Raw genomic sequence first — 19,717 nt, 5'->3', positions numbered from 1 at the left:
CTCCGATTTGTGAACTTGTCCAAAAATATAGTAAATGGTTCTTCCCCTAGACTGTAACCTCACTTTGCTATGCTACTCATAGTTTTATTGGACCATTAGCCTTTCCTTTAACCCTTCTCATCAATAACAGAGAGGAAATAGAGTCTTTAGACTCCGTTTGTTTACCAGAAAATATTTTTCTGATTTGCAGTGTTTTTTGTTTAGGAAAATTTTACGTTAGTTAACAGGAAAATTTATTAAGAAAGTGGGAAAATGTTTTACCCTTTAAAAAGAGTAAATTTTTTTATTGTTATTGAGAGACGCTGACTAAAAAATAAGGAGATAATTTGTGTTATTATTATCGATTATCAATTTCATTTAGTGGAGTGTATTCTTATTTTTCTATATATAATTACTATTAAAATTCAGACATGATATAATAATTATTTACGGAGATAATTTTTCAACAATTGAAAATCTCAATAATATTGTATTATAATTGAAATTAGCTTTGAATTTTATAAAAAAAATTAAATCTTTTTTGGATCAGAGGTCCTCCTAAATGAGAGGCCCTAGACGGCTGCCTATGCGGCTTCCCCCTGGAGTCTCCTCTGCTAATGACTACACGTAAGCTGTATAAAAGGATATGAGACGGATATGAGATGAAAACCATTACTCGTGACGGGTATCAAGGCCGGTCGGTGAAACGAAAAATAAGAGCATCTTTAACAAAAAAAATTGTACATAGAATTTTAAAGTATATTCCTATAAATAATAAAAAAATAGTTCATTACTGATTGTACGTAAATATTATTACATTCATCAAAAACCATATTTTACGCAAAATCAAAAACTGTTTCACAATTTCTTCATGTTAACTCTCAACTTATATTCAAAAAGTCAGTTGGGTCACTTTTAAGTGTAAAATATTAATTATTTGGATCTTTTAAAAGTTTAAATGACATTAATATATGAATAAAAAAAATTAATCCCACACATATATATAGATCTAGAAAATTTTTTTAGGCCCCCTCCAACCCTGTGCCCTAGGCTCTGACGGGTATGGGACGGATATGTAACCCTAGGGTATCCGGTACACGTTACTCGTCATAAATTTTTTATATATTAAAAAATATTATTGTATTTTAGATGTGAGATTCAAACCCCAACCTTTTGTTCTTCAACCATTGGATGATACCATTAAGCTACTTTATTATTATTGATTAAGTTCAATTTGTTCAATTTTTATATGGATGACTTATTAAATTTATACTTTGTTAAATTTGTAATATTTTTTATTTTATGTATTGATTCTTAACGAATAAGAGTACCCACGAGTACCCGTGAATTAAATGGGATGGATATAGGATGCAAAAGGTATACCCATTAGGATAATGGGATGGGGACGAGTGATTAAATATTAAACGGGTAAAGGTTTGGGATAATTTTACCCCTAACGTTGATAATTTGGATCAATTTGAGAAATAATTCATCAAACTCTCGTGCATCATAAACATATATTGAGATGTGAAAAAATAAAAAAATATATATATTGTCTTTCATACGAATTAGACAAAAAAAAATTCAAAAAATTCACCGACTTTATAATTATCAGTCTCGAATTCTATTATTAAATTATGAAAAACATGAATTTTTTTTTAAAACTAACTGATACGCAATTGGTGCATAATAATGAACAAATTATCTGTGTTTTATAATATTATCGGAAATTGACCCAAATTAACAACGTTAGAGGTAAAATTACTCCTGACCCAAAATGTTAGGGATATTTTTGCACTTTATCCCTTTATATAATTTAGCTAAAGTAAACTGTAAAGCCCAGCCCAGCTATTTGATGGCCAAATATGGACTTGAAATCTATAAAACCTAAAATGAATTTAGATTTTGATAATTTATGGGTAAATTACGTTATGGTTTCTCAATTTCAACTTTATTTTCATTGTGTTCCCAAAACTTTAAAACCAGCATAAAATTTCATTAATTTTGACCTTTAACGAGATGTTCTTAGAACCGGGGATCGCACATCAAACAACACTTATAGTTAGATAATGGATCATTTAGTTCAACCAAATGGCTCGGGTTGATCTCACCGGTATATATATAGGAGAGGGCTCTTGTGAGAACCCTTTCTTAGATGAGAACACTTTCTTAGGTGAGAACCACTAAAACTACGTAGTTTTGAGTCTAAAAATAAAAAAAAAACGCTGCTGCCATAAGGGTTTGAACTTTGGACCCTTTGTTTACACTCTATATTACTTACCACTGAGCTAATTACTTTTCTTGTGTGTTATGTAGCGCGCTGATTAATATACTACTGCACTTCTAGCTTCTATTGTTTAATATTTGACGCATGCACTTATTAATATCGATTAAATGTGCATTCAAAGGAGAGTCCCTTGCCAGAGCCTCTCAGTGTTGTGATGTCCATCTCGTGGGATGGAGCAGGCCAAGAGAGGGGGTTGTGAAGCTGAATACTGATGGTTCCTGCCTCAGTAACGGTAAGATTGCGGCTGGAGGTGTGCTTAGAGATGCAGGGGGCGCCTGGCTTTCTGGGTTCTCCCAGAATTTAGGGTTGGGTTCTTCCTTTTCTGCGGAGCTCTGGGCTATTCTTACTGGAATCAATCTTGCTAAAAGGCTGGGTGTTAAGAGGCTCTCTGTGGAGTCTGATAATTTGAAAGCAATCAAAATGATTTCTGAGAATCATTCTATGGGTCTTAACAGTCGCAACCTCATCAAAGCTATTAAAAGGCTTTGCTCCTCCTTTGAGTTCGTAGAGTTCAGACACATTTTTAGAGAGCAGAATCGTGTTGATGATCGCTTGGCGGCGGCGGGCCATGAAAGGACGTTAGGCGTTACTACCCTTCCTGTTTCCCCTAGTTTCATCTCTCCTCTTCTCTTAGAAGATAGAATTGGGGTTAGCTTCCCTAGGCTAATTCCTGGGTAGTTTGTTGTTGTTCGTTTTTCTTTTCCTTTTCTACCAAAAAAAAAAATTAATAGAAAAAAAAGAAACATGCATAATAATGAATTATTAATAGAAAAAAAATCCAAAAACATGCTCTAATTTCTTATTTATTTAAATCCTCCATATTTTTGTAATTTATGTTTTAAAATGTTAAGGAAGATGTTCTAAATATTGTTACATGTGTTCTTAACTTTATAATTTGTGTTCTAAAAATTAAGTATAATGTTTAAAAAAACAGTAAATATATGGACCATTTTTGCATTTGTTCTATAATATAATTTATAACTCATATTCTAAATAACATAACGTATGTTCTAAAAAACATAACGTATGTTCTAAAGTTTATAGTTTGTGCTCCAAAAATTAAGTATAATGTTCTAAAAAATCAGTAGATATCTGGATTGCTTTTTCATTTGTTCCAAAAATATAATTTATAACTCATGTTCGAAAAAACATAACACATGTTCTAAAAAACATAACGTATGTTCTAAAAAACATAACGTATGTTCTAAAGTTTGTAGTTTGTGTTCCAAAAATTAAGTATAATGTTCTAAAAAAATCAGTAGATATTTGGATCGTTTTTTCATTTGTTCCAAAAATATAATTTATAACTCATGTTCGAAAAAACATAACACATGTTTTAAAAAACATAACGTATGTTCTAAAAAATATGTCGTACGTTCTAAACTTCATAGTTCGTGTTTTAAAAGTTAAAATATATGTTGTTTCAAAAGAAAAGTTAAATTATATGTTATAACATATGTTTAAAAAATATATTTTCTTATATAACATAAATTACAAAATATAAAGGAATTAAATAAATAAGAAATTGGAGCATGTTCTTGAATTTTTTCTATTAATAATTCATTATTATGCACATTTCTTTTTTTTATTAATAATTCATTATTATGCATATTTAATCAATATTAATAAGTGCATGCATCAAATATTAAACAATGAAAGCTACAGTGTGATGGTATATTAATCAGCGCGGCACATATCACACAAGGAAAGTAATTGGCTCAGTGGCAAGTGATTTAGAGTGTAAACAAAGGGTCCAAAGTTTAAACCCCCATGGCAGCAGTATTTTTTTTTTTAATTTTTAGACTCAAAACTACGTAGTTTTGGGTGGTTCTCACTAGGAAAGGGTTCTCACAAGAGAACTCTCCTATATGGGGGTTTGAGTAAGGAAATTTAAAAAAACATTGCTACATAGGGGGGGATTTGAACCTGGCACTCCTCAACTACACTTCATGTTGCTTGCCACTAAGCCAATTACTTTCCTTGTGTATATTGTCACGCGCTGTTTAATATACCAGTTCCTTTTAGCTTCTATTGTTTAATATTTTGATGCATGCACTTATTAATATCGATTAAATATGCATAATAATAAATTATTAATAGAAAAAAATAAATGTGCATAATAATGAATTATTAATAGAAAAAAAAATCCAAAACATACTCTAATTTCTTATTTATTTAATTCCTCTATATTTTTGTAATTTATATTTTAAAATGTTAAGGACGATGTTCTAAATATTGTTACATATGTTTTAAACTTTATAATTTGTGTTCTAAAAATTAAATATAGTGTTTTAAAAAAATAATAAATATATGTACCATTTTTGCATTTGTTCTATAATATAATTTATAACACATATTCTAAATAACATACCGTACGTTCTAAAAAACATAACGTATGTTCTAGAGTTTATATTTTGTGTTCCAAAAATTAAGTATAATGTTCCAAAAAATTAGTAGATATCTCGATCGTTTTTTCTTTGTTCTATAATATAATTTATAACTCATGTTCGAAAAAACATAACACATGTTCTAAAAAACATAACACATGTTCTAAAAAACATAATGTATGTTCTAAAAAATATGTCGTACGTTCTAAACTTCATAGTTCGTGTTTTAAAAGTTAACATATATGTTCTAAAGTTTGTTTTAAAAAAATATATAGTTTCTGTTCCAAAAATTAAGTATAATGTTCTAAAAAAATCGGTAAATATCTGAATCGTTTTTTCATTTGTTCTATAATATAATTTATAACTCATGTTCGAAAAAACATAACGCATGTTCTAAAAAAACATAACGTATGTTCTAAAAAATATATCGTACGTTCTAAACTTCATAGTTCGTGTTTTAAAAGTTAAAATATATGTTCTAACGTTTGTTTTAAAAAATATATAGTTTGTGTTCCAAAAATTAAGTATAATGTTCTAAAACAATCAGTAGATATCTGGATCGTTTTTTCATTTCTTCTATAATATGATTTATAACTCATGTTCGAAAAAACATAACGCATGTTCTAAAAAAACATAACGTATGTTCTAAAAAATATGCCGTACGTTCTACACTTCATAGTTCGTGTTTTAAAAGTTAAAATATATGTTCTAACGTATGTTTTAAAAAAAACTTCACTCTCTGGCATCACAGCCTATTTCGACAACGTGCCCCTCAACTCTTATGCTCCCGCTCCTCAGGGGTGGTCTTTCTTTTTAGCTGAAACGAAGTTACCGGGAGCTAGCCCTATCTTAACTAATCCGGCCAAAAAAAGGTCTATAAACCCCGATGTCTTTGATGCTTTGGTTTTCGCAGGAAAGGGTAATATTTTCTTATATAACATAAATTACAAAAATATAAAGGAATAAAATAAATAAGAAATTAGAGCATATTCTTGGATTTTTTTCTATTAGTAATTCATTATTATATGCATTTTGTTTTCTATTAATAATTCATATTATGCAAATTTATTTTTTTCTATTAATAATTCATTATTTTGCATATTTAATCGATATTAATAAGTGCATGCGTCAAATATTAAATAATAGAAGCTAAAAGGCACTGGTATATTAAACAGCGCGTGACAATATACAGAAGGAAAGCAAATGGCTCAGTGGTAAGCAATGTGAAGTGTAGTTGAGGAGTGCTAGGTTCAAATCCCCTATGTAGCAGCATTTTTTTTAAATTTCTCTACTCAAAACTACGTAGTTTTGGGTGGTTCTCACCTAGGGGAGGGTTGTCACTTAATCCCTCTTCACCAAACACCAATGTTTGAGGTTTGACTAGTCAAAACATCTACTTTTACTCCAAAAGACTCTGTACCAAACAGGAGATTTAAAAAAAAAAAAAAAAAAAAGGAATAGTAATAATAATAAAAATAGTAATAATAATAATAATAATAATAATAATAAAAGCTAATAAACTCTTTCAACTGTGTACACATGCCGTATTTCTCACTAAATACAGACTTTAATTAAAGCCACCTATCCGGATTACTCTTGATGGACACTAATAATATTATAATTTCATAATATAACTTAAAATCAGAAATATATATATGTAACTCATAAATCAACATCATAAAATTTCTCAAGTACCTTTCTAAGTCCCATCTTTCAAAATATCAATTCTTATACAAGTATTATTCAAATATACTCAAATTCACCAAAACAATTTAAGAAAAACCGAAATAATATATATAAACATACATGTATATACATTTGTGTATAAATTAAGTTCAATAATGCTTAATATACACTTCTTTAATTATATATATTAAAAACATCATATCTTGTAAAAACTATTAATGAAATATACTAGATTTCATAAATGCATACATATATGTATATTATAGCTTAAAATTTGGATGCAAGGACATATATATCTATATTCTTGAACATAGTTAAAATCTATACTAAAAGTGTATCATAAAACCCAAATCAATAGCATGCATGGTAAAAACATCAACAAAAATTCATGGCTCTGAAAAATATAGAGTTCTATATACGTATCTATACATAAAAACTCAAAGGGTAGTTGATAGTTACTTACTTTTGCAAAGAAAAGAAGAACAACACACAAGAACTCAATTTATTGCCAAGAATCCGCCCAACTCGAATTTATCCTAGAGTGATCCAAATGAAAAGCACACCCACCCCAACGTGTATTAGGGTGTCTAGAAGCTACTGTAAAGAAATCGGCTCAATCGGACGGTTCGATCTCTAGATATCAAAGAATCATTGAGACTGTGTAACTTTGAATGTTTGAATGGAGATGATGGAGAAATGTTTGGGGAATGCATCAGCCATGGATAACCACGAAAATGAATCATTGAATTGTGTTTTTTTGTCTTCCCAATAAGGGAAAATATTCCTTTGGATCCTTCTAAACTGTAGCTTCTTTTAAAACTTGCCCTAAACTTTTAATTTGATACTAAAGGCATGAAATTACCCTCCAAACTATATCCATGATACCCGATTAACTCATTAATCAATAAATAACTATAATATAACCTAATATTAGGGTATAATAACTAAAATTAAGGACACGGATGTGACACTCAAACCTCTAATTTTACTCCAAAAGGCTATGTACCAAACATGAGCTTTTTCAAAATAGGGTATTTCAAACCTCTCTTCACCAAACACCAATGTTTGAGGTTTGACTAGTCAAAACCTCTAATTTTACTCCAAAAGGCTCTGTACAAAACAGTAGCTTTTTCAAAACAGGGCTTCACCAAACACCAATGTTTGACTAGTCAAAACCTCTAATTTTACTCCAAATGGCTCTGTACCAAACATGAGCTTTTTTTTTTTAAAAAAAAAAAAAAAAACTAATAATTGATTTCAAACCTCCCTTCACCAAACACCAATGTTTGAGGTAATTTTATTTGAAAAGGCTCTGCACCAAACATGAGCTTTTTCAAAAAAATAAAAAATAAAAAATAAAAAATAAAAATAAATAAATAAATAAATGAGTGAGCTTATAAGCTCTTTCAAACCTCTCTCCACCAAACACCAAAAAAGAGCTAATAAGCTCTTTCAAACCTCTAATTTTATTCCAAAAGGCTATGTACCAAACATAATACTTATATTGTTCCAACTGAATAAATCAGCGTACCAATTTTTTCAACAAAATAGTTATATTTATTCCAGCGTAATACTTATATTATTGTTCCAACATAATAAATCAGTTTACCAATTGTCCCAAATCAATTTTATTATCCATGTCTTCAATTTCATTTTAGTTTTTTAGTATTTAATATCGTATTTTCAAATTTATTTTAGAAATAAATCACAATTCTTATATTCTTCCAACAGAATATATAGTTCAACAAAGTAACTATTTTTATAGTTGTATTAAAATAGTCACTCAACTTCAATTTGTCTCAATAAAATCATTTAATTTTGAAATTTATCTTAATTAAATCACTTCGTCGACTTGAAGAGCAAAACGATATTGGAAAAGTAACGTAGCTTTCACTTCGGCAGTAGTCAACTTTCACCACTGACTAAAACGACATATACCTACCACCTAAATCACTGAAACAACACATGCCTGCCACGTAGCTGACACGTGTTGTTTGGGTCAGATAGGTGTCGTTTCAGTTATTAGTATAAGTTGACTACTGCTGATGCGACAGAAAACCGGTGTCTATTTAAGTAGTCATAATGACTTAATTGAGATAAAAAATTTAAAGTTATGATTTTATTAAAACAATTGAAGTTGAATAACCGTTTTGAAATAAAAGTTAGTGCCAAATAATCCATTTAATCCATTAATCTATTAATAATAGGGTTAAGGTGTAAAAATACCCTTAACGTTTTGGGTCATGAGTAATTTTACCCCTAACGTCTAAAATGGTGCAATTTTACCCCTATGTAGCAGCATTTTTTAAAATTTCTCTACTCAAAACTACGTAGTTTTGGGTGGTTCTCACCTAAGGTGAGTTCTCACCTTGGGGAGGGTTCTGTCACGTCCGTGACTAAATTTCTAGGGTCGAGTGTGACAGGTTCTCACTTGATCCCTCCCCTATATATATATATATATATATATAGTAAAGTTCAACAAAGTAACTAATTTTATAGTTGTATTAAAATAGTCACTCAACTTCAATTTGTCTCAATAAAATCATTTAATTTTGAAATTTATCTTAATTAAATCACTTCGTCGACTTCAAGAGCAAAACGATATTGGAAAAGTAACGTAGCTTTCACTTCGGCAGTAGTCAACTTTCACCACTGACTAAAACGACATATACCTACCACCTAAATCACTGAAACAACACATGACTGGCACGTAACTGACACGTGTTGTTTGGATCAGATAGGTATCGTTTCAGTTATTAGTGTAAGTTGACTACTGCTGATGCGACAGAAAACCGGTGTCTCTTTAAGTAGTCATAATGACTTAACTGAGATAAAATTTTAAAGTTATGATTTTATTAAAACAATTGAAGTTGAATAACCGTTTTGAAAATAAAAGTTAGTGCCAAATAATGCATTTAATCCATTAATCTATTAATAATAGGGTTAAGGTGTAAAAATACCCTTAACGTTTTGGGTCAGGAGTAATTTTACCCCTAACGTCTAAAATGGTGCAATTTTACCCCTAACGTTAATAAATTGGATCAATTTGAGAAATAATTCATCAAACTGTCTTCTCGGTTATGCATCTTGTTATCTACACTTCATACGTGTGTCATTTTATCAGTAAAAAATCACAAACATTCATTGGGATGTAAAAAAAATAAAAAATAAAAAATATACTGTCTTTTTGTACGGATTAGACAAAAAAAATCAAAAAATCCACCGAATTTATAAATATTAATCTCAAATTCTATTATTAAATTATAAAAAACATGAAATCCTTTTTAAGAACGAATTATTATGCAATTGGTGCAGAGTAATGAACAAAAAATATCTGCGTTTTATAACAGTGTCTGAAATTGACCCAATTTATCAACGTTAGGGATAAAATTGCTATTGGCTTCCAATGTTGAGGGTAAAATTGAACCATTTTAGACGTTAAGGGTAAAATTGCTCCTGGCCCAAAACATTAGGGGTATTTTTGCACCTTAACCCTTAATAATAACTTAAAAAGTAGAATATTAAAATGTAGAATTTTAATAAAAATAAAAATTAAATAGAAAATATACAGTTACCGGAAGATTATCTCGAGTTTTAAAAACTATAAAGAACTAGAAAATTGGAATTGTGTTTTTCCACTATAACTATTACGAACAATTTTCACATCAAACTATTAATATTTGAAAGTTAATTTTTTCATTATTTAGATATAAAGGAAAAAACCAGTGAATTATAAAAAGGGGAAATTTAAAAATTAAACTATAAGGTTTGGGTCATTTTCAAACATAAACTACGTAGTTTAAATTTTTTATAAATTGGTACATTAAGGTTGATTTCGTTAGCAAAAATTGTGCAAATAGACTAACGATGTTAAAAATGCTGAGGTGGCAGTCAAAGTCAAAATGTTTGAGGGGTAATTTTGTCCTTTTATTTATTTTATATTTTATAATTTATTATATTTTTAAAATCTCCAATATAAAATGAATGAAAGGATAAAATTACCTCTCAGACTTTTTGACTTTACTGTCGCCTCAGCATTTTTAACACTGTTAGTTTATTTACACCATTTTTGCTAACGGAATGAACCTCGAGATACCAATTTGTAAATTTGTAAAGTATATAGTTTAGGTTTGAAAATGACCCAAACCACAAGTTTTATTTTTGTATTTTTCCTTATAAAAATAATAATACTTAAGGTTCAAAGTTTTTCAAAACTAATAAAAAAATTTACCTTTTCCTTTTTTTAATTAATTTTTGTTAAGAAAAAAAACTAAAAAATCAAACTCACCCCGAGTCTCAATTAGACCGACAAGCAGGCCCGTCCCTGAGCATGGGCAGGAGGGGCGTCTGCCCAGGGCCCAAGGATAAGAAGGGCCCCCAATTATAGTAATGTATTAGTACCTATTAAATTATACTTGATTAAATTAAAAAAAAAATTATAGTTGGTTAAAAACGTTGGCGTTAGATTCTTTCTAAATAAAAACGTTGGCATTAGTTATTAAATAGTCTTTCTAAATTCCATAATTTATCGCGGATTCTTTCCAAATTTACTAATAAAAACTTTGGGCATCAATTCCCTAATTTATCTAAAAGTATTTCTATAATTATCTTTGCCACCTATTAATCCCAATAAAATTTTATAATTTCTTTCTCCCTTTTTTAATCACACTCCAACCCTAAACAATATTAAACAGTAATATTATCCTACATCCTCGGTTCATCTTCTCAATTCATCAACTATATAATCAATTTTCTTTTCTAATCACCTCACTATGAAACTTCTAATTACTAATAGCTTTTTTGTTGTCTTTGAGAAACTCTATAAGATTCTGATTTACTTGGTCTTCAAAAGCAATTTGGGAAAAACAAATCAAAATCTTCCAATTTCAATAACTTAGGCACTAAACCTCGTTAAATGATATGATTTTCAAATTTGGTTTTTCATTTTTATGTTATGAGCGTAAAATCTATTAGAACTATTTCATAATTTATTAAATTTAAGAAATTTATTTCTAGAAATGCTTATAGACATCATTTTGTATAAGGAAATTGGGTACTTAAAGCAATATCAACTGTTTTTATTAGATATTTTGTAAAATGTAACAAGAAAAGTGTCATTCTTAAATAATTTTCTTTTATACAATTTACTTTTCTACTTTTTTTTATATTTCCACTTATTTATTAGGGCCCCATTTGGTAATTCGTCTCGGGCCTCTAAAATCTCAGGATCGGCCCTGGTGACAGGTCCCAAGTTAACCTCGGTTTTTACTGAATAGATTAACAAACACAATATGACCCAGACCGGAGATCTAACTAGTTCCGGTCTGACTGACCGGACCAGCCGATCCGGTCTGAGTCCAACAATATTGCTACCGAAATATTGATTTTTTTTATTCTACAGGTAGAATTCATAATGCTCATTCTACATGTAAAGTTCAAGGACTAAAATGCAAAACCTACCAAAACCATGGTGTAAAACTGTAGTTTTCCAATTCATTTCACATAATTTTCCAAATTCAGATCCAAAAAGTTAATTGAATTACGTACCAACTGTAACTTAATTTAACAAAATAAAAATAAATTATGTAACCAAACATTTCAGAATTTCCGGTCCCAATCGGTTTGGATCCGAGAGAGAACGGGTAATCCTCGCCCCGTTGTCACCTTATAACTACCAAGGAGCAGCAACTTTGCGCTGAAAATCTAGCTCCGCAATTGAGATTTCGGCACTCATATTATTGGCATCAATCTTTAGAATACGGCTTTTATAATCTTTAGCCGCCTTTTCGGACAATTTCAATGCACGTCGCTCTTTTAACTCGCTTATCATCTTCTCAATTGCATTAATTTCTTCTTCCAATTTTGCTTTTTCACTATCACATTGTACAATCTTAGTGTCAATACCTTTCTCTTTGTCTTCGAGCTGAGTTTTGATTGAGAGCAAGTTGTCCATTTTGGTAGACAATTCCGCCTCTTTATTACTATCACCTGATGTCTTATTACATTTATCATGTTGTCCGACCCCGAATCTATTACTTGCTTCTTCAATATCCAATAGATTCTTTCTCGATTTCTTAGTAGAAGATTTCTCATAGGCATCATTGCTTGCGTCAAGGGTCTTTCTGCAACTAGATTTTTCCTCATTCATGGTCCCCGAATTGATCAGCAGTTGAGAGAAGATCGTTGAATCCTATGAGAATGAGAAAAGGATTTATAGAATTTTATTTGTAACAGATGCAAGACACTACAAGAAAAAACGCTATCACCGACGGAACACCGACGAAATGATTGTGTCGGAAGTCTCCTACACATTTACCTACACATTCTGAGAATGTGTAGGTGCTTTTTAGTGGGACTATTTCTGCCTCAATCACCGACATGTTTAGTAGGTGATTTTCAATGTCGGTGATATCACCAACGAAAGGGTTTTAACTTTTTGTAACCCACGATGGAGGGGATGAAAATTAATCTTCTTTTAATCAAAGGATTTTAAAATTTGTAACTGATAGGAGAATCAAAGGGTTTAAGTATTTTGTAATGGGCGAATATAAGAATTAAAGGGTTTTCAGTTTTTTTGGCTTAATACATCATTTGCTCCTGAAATTGTCCAAAAAGCTTGATTGGCCTTCAAACTTGCATAAAATGTTCAGTTAACCCCTGAACTTGCGTAAAATATAATCAATTGATCACTCGGTCGTAAAAAAGTAAGTTAAATACGAAATATGTATTCCACGAGTCATTAAAAAAAGTAAAACGAACAAAATTTGGATATACAGTTTTAATATTAGAGAAGACAAGTTTTATAGTTGACCAAGTAATAACTTCATTTCTAATCTATTTTTAAATTATGTAATAACATTCTAAGATGTGTGGAATACATTTTTCATATTTAACTTATTTTTTTTTGCGACCGAGTGATCAATTGATCACATTTTACACAAGTTTAGGGACTAACTGAATATTTTATGGAGCTATCGGAACGCTTTGAAAGTTCAGGGGGCAAATGATGTATTAAATATGAAAATATAATCAACTAACATGATTAGCATATCTATTAACAAGTATTTCTTATATACAACATTCGTAAAACCGGACCGGATATAAATTAGATTTATAATTGGATTATAGATCACTTGGTTCAACTAAATGACTCGGATAGGTCGAACTAGATGACATAATAAATAAAAAAAACATATTATATATATATATATATATATATATAATTAATTTAAAATTGTTTTTATAATAGATATAATTATATATATATATATATATATAAGGTGCAAAACTGACCCTAACGTTGATAGCCATGTGTCATTTCACCCCTAATTTCTAAAATGATGCAATTTTACTTCTAAGGTTGACAATCAGAAATAAGTTTATCCCTAATATTGACAAGTTCAATTGCAGATCATTATAAATCACAAATAGTATTTTATTTTTTGTTCTACAGTAATTGCACATGAGTTGGTTATAAAAAAAATATTTCACATTTTTTTGATTTAATAATAAAATTAGAGATTAATATTTTTAATTCCACAAAATATTTGAATTTTTTTTCAACTTGTACAAAATATAGTATGATGTTTTATTTTATTTTTTATTTTTTCATATCCATTCATATATTTATGATATGTTACTAATTAGTGTAAAAGTAATGGGGCAACTGATGTATTAAGTCAAAAAAAAAAAAACATAAAGAGCACTAATAAACGTATTACATTTTCAATAAATAAAAATAAGAAAAAAACTTGAAATTAAAACATTTGGCATTCTATAATGGAAACAAAAACGGTCAGAAACATTAATCACAATTGAAAAGAATCTAATTAGAATTTAAACTCTTAAAACATTATTGACAAATAAACCTATTATATTTATAATGTGAATAGCTATGTGAAAAGTATATTCAATAGTCAATAGTCAATTACTTAATTAGATGTGTAAATTTATTAGCTTTCCTAATTTAACATTTTATCCCTTGTATAAATATCTGTAGCTAATATACATAATCATGTTTTCTAGTCTCTCTATTGTTCTTTACAAAACCCAAATAGCAATGTTTAGTTTTTTCACTGTTTGACATCATCTTCCTAAACTCTTTAAAATTGATGTTTCCATATGAATCATCTACTTCCCATCAACCTTTATTCATCTGACAGCAAATTAAACTAATTATTCGGTTATTTTATATTTTTCCTCATCTTCAATATTTTCTCCCTTCTTTGAAAGCAAGATCATAAAAAGGTATTACAAAGTGCTCAAATCAGGTTCTATTGTTCTAATTTATTTCTCTAAATTATAATTAATATTTGCCTATATTTTTGAGTTTCATCTTCAAAGAATAGTTAAAATGCCTCCTAAAAGGAATTGTTCATGAGATACAGATGAAAAAATAAAGTCAATATTTGTTTCAAGAGTTAAAAAATTTATGCACTATTTTCCCAAAACAGACAAAAAAAATATATTGAGTTATTTGAAACGATTTTATTGTTTTCCAAATGTATTTGTTGCTTATATGATATTATTTATTATACTAGTTAATGTTGCATGTGCACAAATGGGTTTTTCAAAATTAAAGCTACTTATATCATATTTACGACCAACCATGTTATAAGAAAGATTAAATGGATTAGCTTTATTAACAATTGATTATTCTCTGGAAGCTATTGATTATAAGAGTCAATATTCTACTTCTGGTGAACTTTTGCAAAATTTTAGATTTATCTCATTCCTTAAATTTTTCTATTAAGGTTTCATTATCTAGGAGTTCTTGCCTCGGCTTCTATTCACTCGGTCGAGACTATTATGGATAAAACTAAACCCATTGCTGCTATACCATTGTCTTATTTTATGCCTTTTGAGCATTATGTTTCTGATGAGGAAGTGGTGGTTGAAAGTGAGGTTACTTCGAAGGATAAAGAGCCTGTAACTAACAAGGCTTTGGGGAATGCAGGGGTCCAATCGTCTAGGGCCAGGGCCAAATCTACTAAGGCTATCGGGATAAGTATTGGTTTGAAGCGTCATATGGCCAAGCCTGATGCTCCCTCTTCAAAAAGACTTAAGGTAGTACCACCATGTTAATGAATAGTATTCGTCAGGCTCAGGTTTATTTCTCTCAGTCCCTTCTTTGGAGGTATTCCTCCTTGTCCTTAACTTGTGATTGACTCGTTTGTCTTATTTGCAGGCCATTTCTTCCAGTTCTGAAGTCAATGCTAGTCATAAGATATCGATTAGCCTTCAAGCTGAAATAGATTTGAAAAAGGCTCGTGAGCTTCTCTTAGAGCGTGAAGATGAAATTGATGCCCTTCGTGAAGAGCTATTATCGAAGGAAGAATCTTTGAAGAGAGCTTCAGACAAAGAAGAATCTCAACTGGCTGCTATGAGCCGTTTTGAGACTTATTTGTCAGAGGTTCGGGCTGCCCAACTGAAGGCTGAGGATGAGGCCAAAGCTGCTAAGGCTGACCAGCTTGAGGCTCAAAAGACTATTAAAGGTCTGAATGTAGCATTGGCTGATGCTCGTACTAGATGCCGTCAGGCTGACGAGCTAGAAGCTAAATTCATGGACGAACGTGATAAGTTCGAGGCTCCAGAGATGGATCTCGCGAGGGACCTTTACTCTACTCAAGAGGCCAATACCAAACTTTTTGCTCAGTTTGCTAAGGTTCAGGAAAGTCGGAGGCGAAGGTTGAGCCTTCTTTGAGGCAGACTGCCCCCTCCTTCATTTACTTCATATGACCAAACTTCTCCAACTGTTTGATTTATCATTCCATTTTTTCTTTTATCATGTAAAAGAATTATTTTATATATCAATGAAGCTATGCATGGTTTTCAATCATATATATTTTTCCTTTTTTTACAATTGTGTAGGAAGTATACGGTTCTAACTTGTTCCGTGTTTGGTTGTTTTGGAAAAGTACTCCTTTACTTTGTTTTTACAAGGGAGTGTATGTGTAGACAAAGCCTATCTCGATAAACTTTCATTCGCCGAAGATCCGTCATGACTACTACGGTGCGATCCTGTTTGGACTCAAGATCCAATAGAGAAATCGACTAGCTCGGTAAGACCTGCGTCGAAGAAAGAGTCGCCATCCGGATTTTAGGTCCGAGGAGATTCCTTGCGGGAAGCAAGTGGATTCGGAAAGTTAGATATGTCTGGGGAAGATTAATATCCCCTGGAAAGGAAATATTTGGTACGTCTGTGGAAGATTAATATCCCCCTCGAAAGGAAATATTAGGTATGTTTGGAGAAGATTAATATCCACTGCTACTTAGCATTTCTAAATACAATCAGACTATTAGTAACTCTTTTAAGCTTTTTAAATTCGTTTTAAATGTGATCTGTTTGGAAAATTCATTTTTTATGTCATATTGCACATTTGTATAAAAAAAAATTGAACAACAAAATATTACAATCTAAAAGCAATCAAATAGGTACGAATTAAATACAATTACATCCGGTCATTTCTCGATCTTCAATCCGCACCAAAACAATGTTTCTCTGTACTCATATCAACCAAAATAAAAGGTTACAAGCAAATAACATAATTATACAATTAATTATGGTGTAAAAATGGATAAAGGATTAAATTGAATAAACTTAAAAAGTTTATTTAGGGACCTAATTGAAAGAAAGATGAAAACTTGAAATTAAGGATCCAAATGAATAAAATATAAAGTTCCAAAATAGGGATTAGAATGAATAAAATGAAAAGTTTTAAATTTGGGACTATAATGAATAAAATGAAAGTTTTATTATAACTATTGGAACCTAAACTGATGTGGAATTGGTTCGTTTATCACAAATCATCATTATGAACAAAATCAATCAATTAAATCAATAATGTTAACTTGTAATGTTATTAATATAAAAATACACACAAAAAAAAAATCAATTAATAAAACGTTTGTCTAAAAGGTTATTATATACCCTTTGAATTGAAATGTTAAGAAGATCACATATATTAATTGGGATGTTAATATATTAAATCAATAATATTAACTTATTCCATGTTTGGTTGTTTGGGAAAGTATTCCTTTAGTTTGTTTTTTTTAGAAGGGAGTGTTTCCTTTTTTTTTAATGTGTAAAACCTAATCGGAAAATCGAAAAACTGATTTTTGAAACCGAAATCGAATCGAAAAATAGGTTAACCGTAACCAATAGACTAGTTTACGGTTTTCCATTTCAAAAACCGATGGTTAACCGAAACCAAAAAATTAACCGATTATGTATCGATACACATAAAAGTAATATAAATATATGTAGAAATTCAATTATTAATATATATTTATGTTGAATTTTTAAGTTAACAATATTAAAATAACTTAAAATTTATTTGTTTTGATGATTTTGTTAATTAAATTTGAAGTTCAATATTTTTATTTAACATTTAAATATTTATATATTTATTTTAAAGTGAATCATTATAGATTTAAAGTGATATTTGCTACGAAAAGTCAATAATGATTAACCGACCGAAATATAGGTTAACTGACCGAAGTAATAACCTAACCGAAATATGGTTAACCGAATTAAATGGGCTGGTTAATGGTTTTTGTTAATGGACTGGTTAACCGACCATGTGCACCCCTAATAAAAGTATCCTCTTTAACCATATGGTTCCAACTTGTTCCTTGTCTGGTTGTTTTGGGAAAGTACTCCTTTACTTTTACAAAGGAGTGTATATGTTGAGGAAGCCTATCTCGACAGGTTTTCACCCAGTAGAGATAACGACTAGCTCGGCAGGGTCGGTGTCAGAGAAAAAGTTGCCACCTGGATTTTAAGTCCGAAAATATTACTGAGATTTCTTACGGGAAGCAAGTGGGTTCGGAAAGTTAGGTACGTTTGAGGAAGATTAATATCCCTTTGAAAGGAAATATTAAGCACCACAAAAGCGCTCGGTGAACCCACCGGCCTCCTACTTAGCATTTCTAAATATAATCAAACTATTAATTGTTGAAACCCCTTTCCACATAATTTTGATTTGACAAAATTGTTTAAGTATAATTTAAAATATATATTCTAAACACACTAAGTTTAAATGCTTTGATTTATTCTACTAATGTGTTTGTTCAATGTTGAGTTAAAACTGTTATAAGACATAAGAATCAAAAGGCCCAAGCCCAATATGGAAGCCAAGGCCCAAGTCAAACAACTCAGTACAACTCGGCCCGCGTATGTCAAGACGTTGCCGTTTTGAACAAAACGCAACTCAGCAAATGGAAGGATCTAGAAGACCTTCGGGAACAACTTCAAGATGAAGCTGCTGAGTAGTCTCGATAAAGCATACAAGACAGCAGCTGGCGAAGGAAAACTTCCAGACAAAGTATTTCCCCTTTGGGCAAAGTTCAGACGACACAGTATGCTGTCCAGTTGACTTTACCATAAAAGGAGAGACAGTCTGCTGAGCTGACCGAGGACAGAAGATACACAATTCTGATTAGCCGAGAGCTCTGAGCAAGTCAGGATGACAATGACATATATCCGTTTCCCTCCAACGGTTATTTCGAAATTCGAAATAACCGATGCCCAGACATCTCTATAAATAGAGCCATCAGAAGCTTCACTGAACACATAACTTGATCAAGCAGTTACGCTGACCAAATTTCTACAAGTTCTGTAAACAAAGAAGCAAAGAAAAATCTTACACTACAATTCTTATATCTGTGTAAAAGTCTAGAGTGATTGTTTCAAATCGTCTAAAGTGTCTTAGCAAATCTTTGTATAGGACAAAACACTTATCATTTCTAGAGATAGAAAGGAGAGGCTGAGTACTCGGTTTTAAGTACTCAGCGAGAGGTTAGGATTGAGTAGAGGTATAGAGGAAGGTACTCTTGTCATACTCAGTTGCTAATATTGTAAAAGGTTTGAGGCTCTACCTTTAAAGAGCTCAGTAGAGGATTCGAAATCTCGGAACGTGTTCCGAGGACAGGACGTAGGCTTAGAAGAAGCCGAACCTGGATAAATCTGCTGAGTAAAGTATTTCTTACCTTAACTCCTTATATATATATTGCTTGCTTAAAATAACCAAAAACTGACCAAGTAAAGAAGGTCAAGTTGAGTTGTGCGCGCCGAACGTCTGAGCTCAGGAATAGACTCTAAGTGCTATCTCCTGACTCAAGCTAAGAAACTGACCTAGTCACCAGTTGACTAAGCCAGTATCTTGCTGTTTACTCAGCGCCACTGTTAAAACCTTTTTCCTCAGAAAAAGAAGTCTACCCTATTTGCGAAAAAGTTTAAATAGTTCCTAACCCCCCCCTTGGAACTATACTTGCAACCTTACAAGGGACCAACAAGTGGTATCAGAGCTTAAAAGCTCATTTTAAAAGGTCTAACAACCTTGAGCTGATCCCTACTATGGGTTAAAACAGTACTCGA

Source organism: Euphorbia lathyris, chromosome 10 (assembly GCF_963576675.1).
Source record: "Euphorbia lathyris chromosome 10, ddEupLath1.1, whole genome shotgun sequence".
In the NCBI taxonomy this organism is placed as follows: domain Eukaryota; kingdom Viridiplantae; phylum Streptophyta; class Magnoliopsida; order Malpighiales; family Euphorbiaceae; genus Euphorbia; species Euphorbia lathyris.
The sequence above is the reverse complement of the archived record's forward strand: the minus strand, read 5'-3'. Positions refer to the sequence as shown.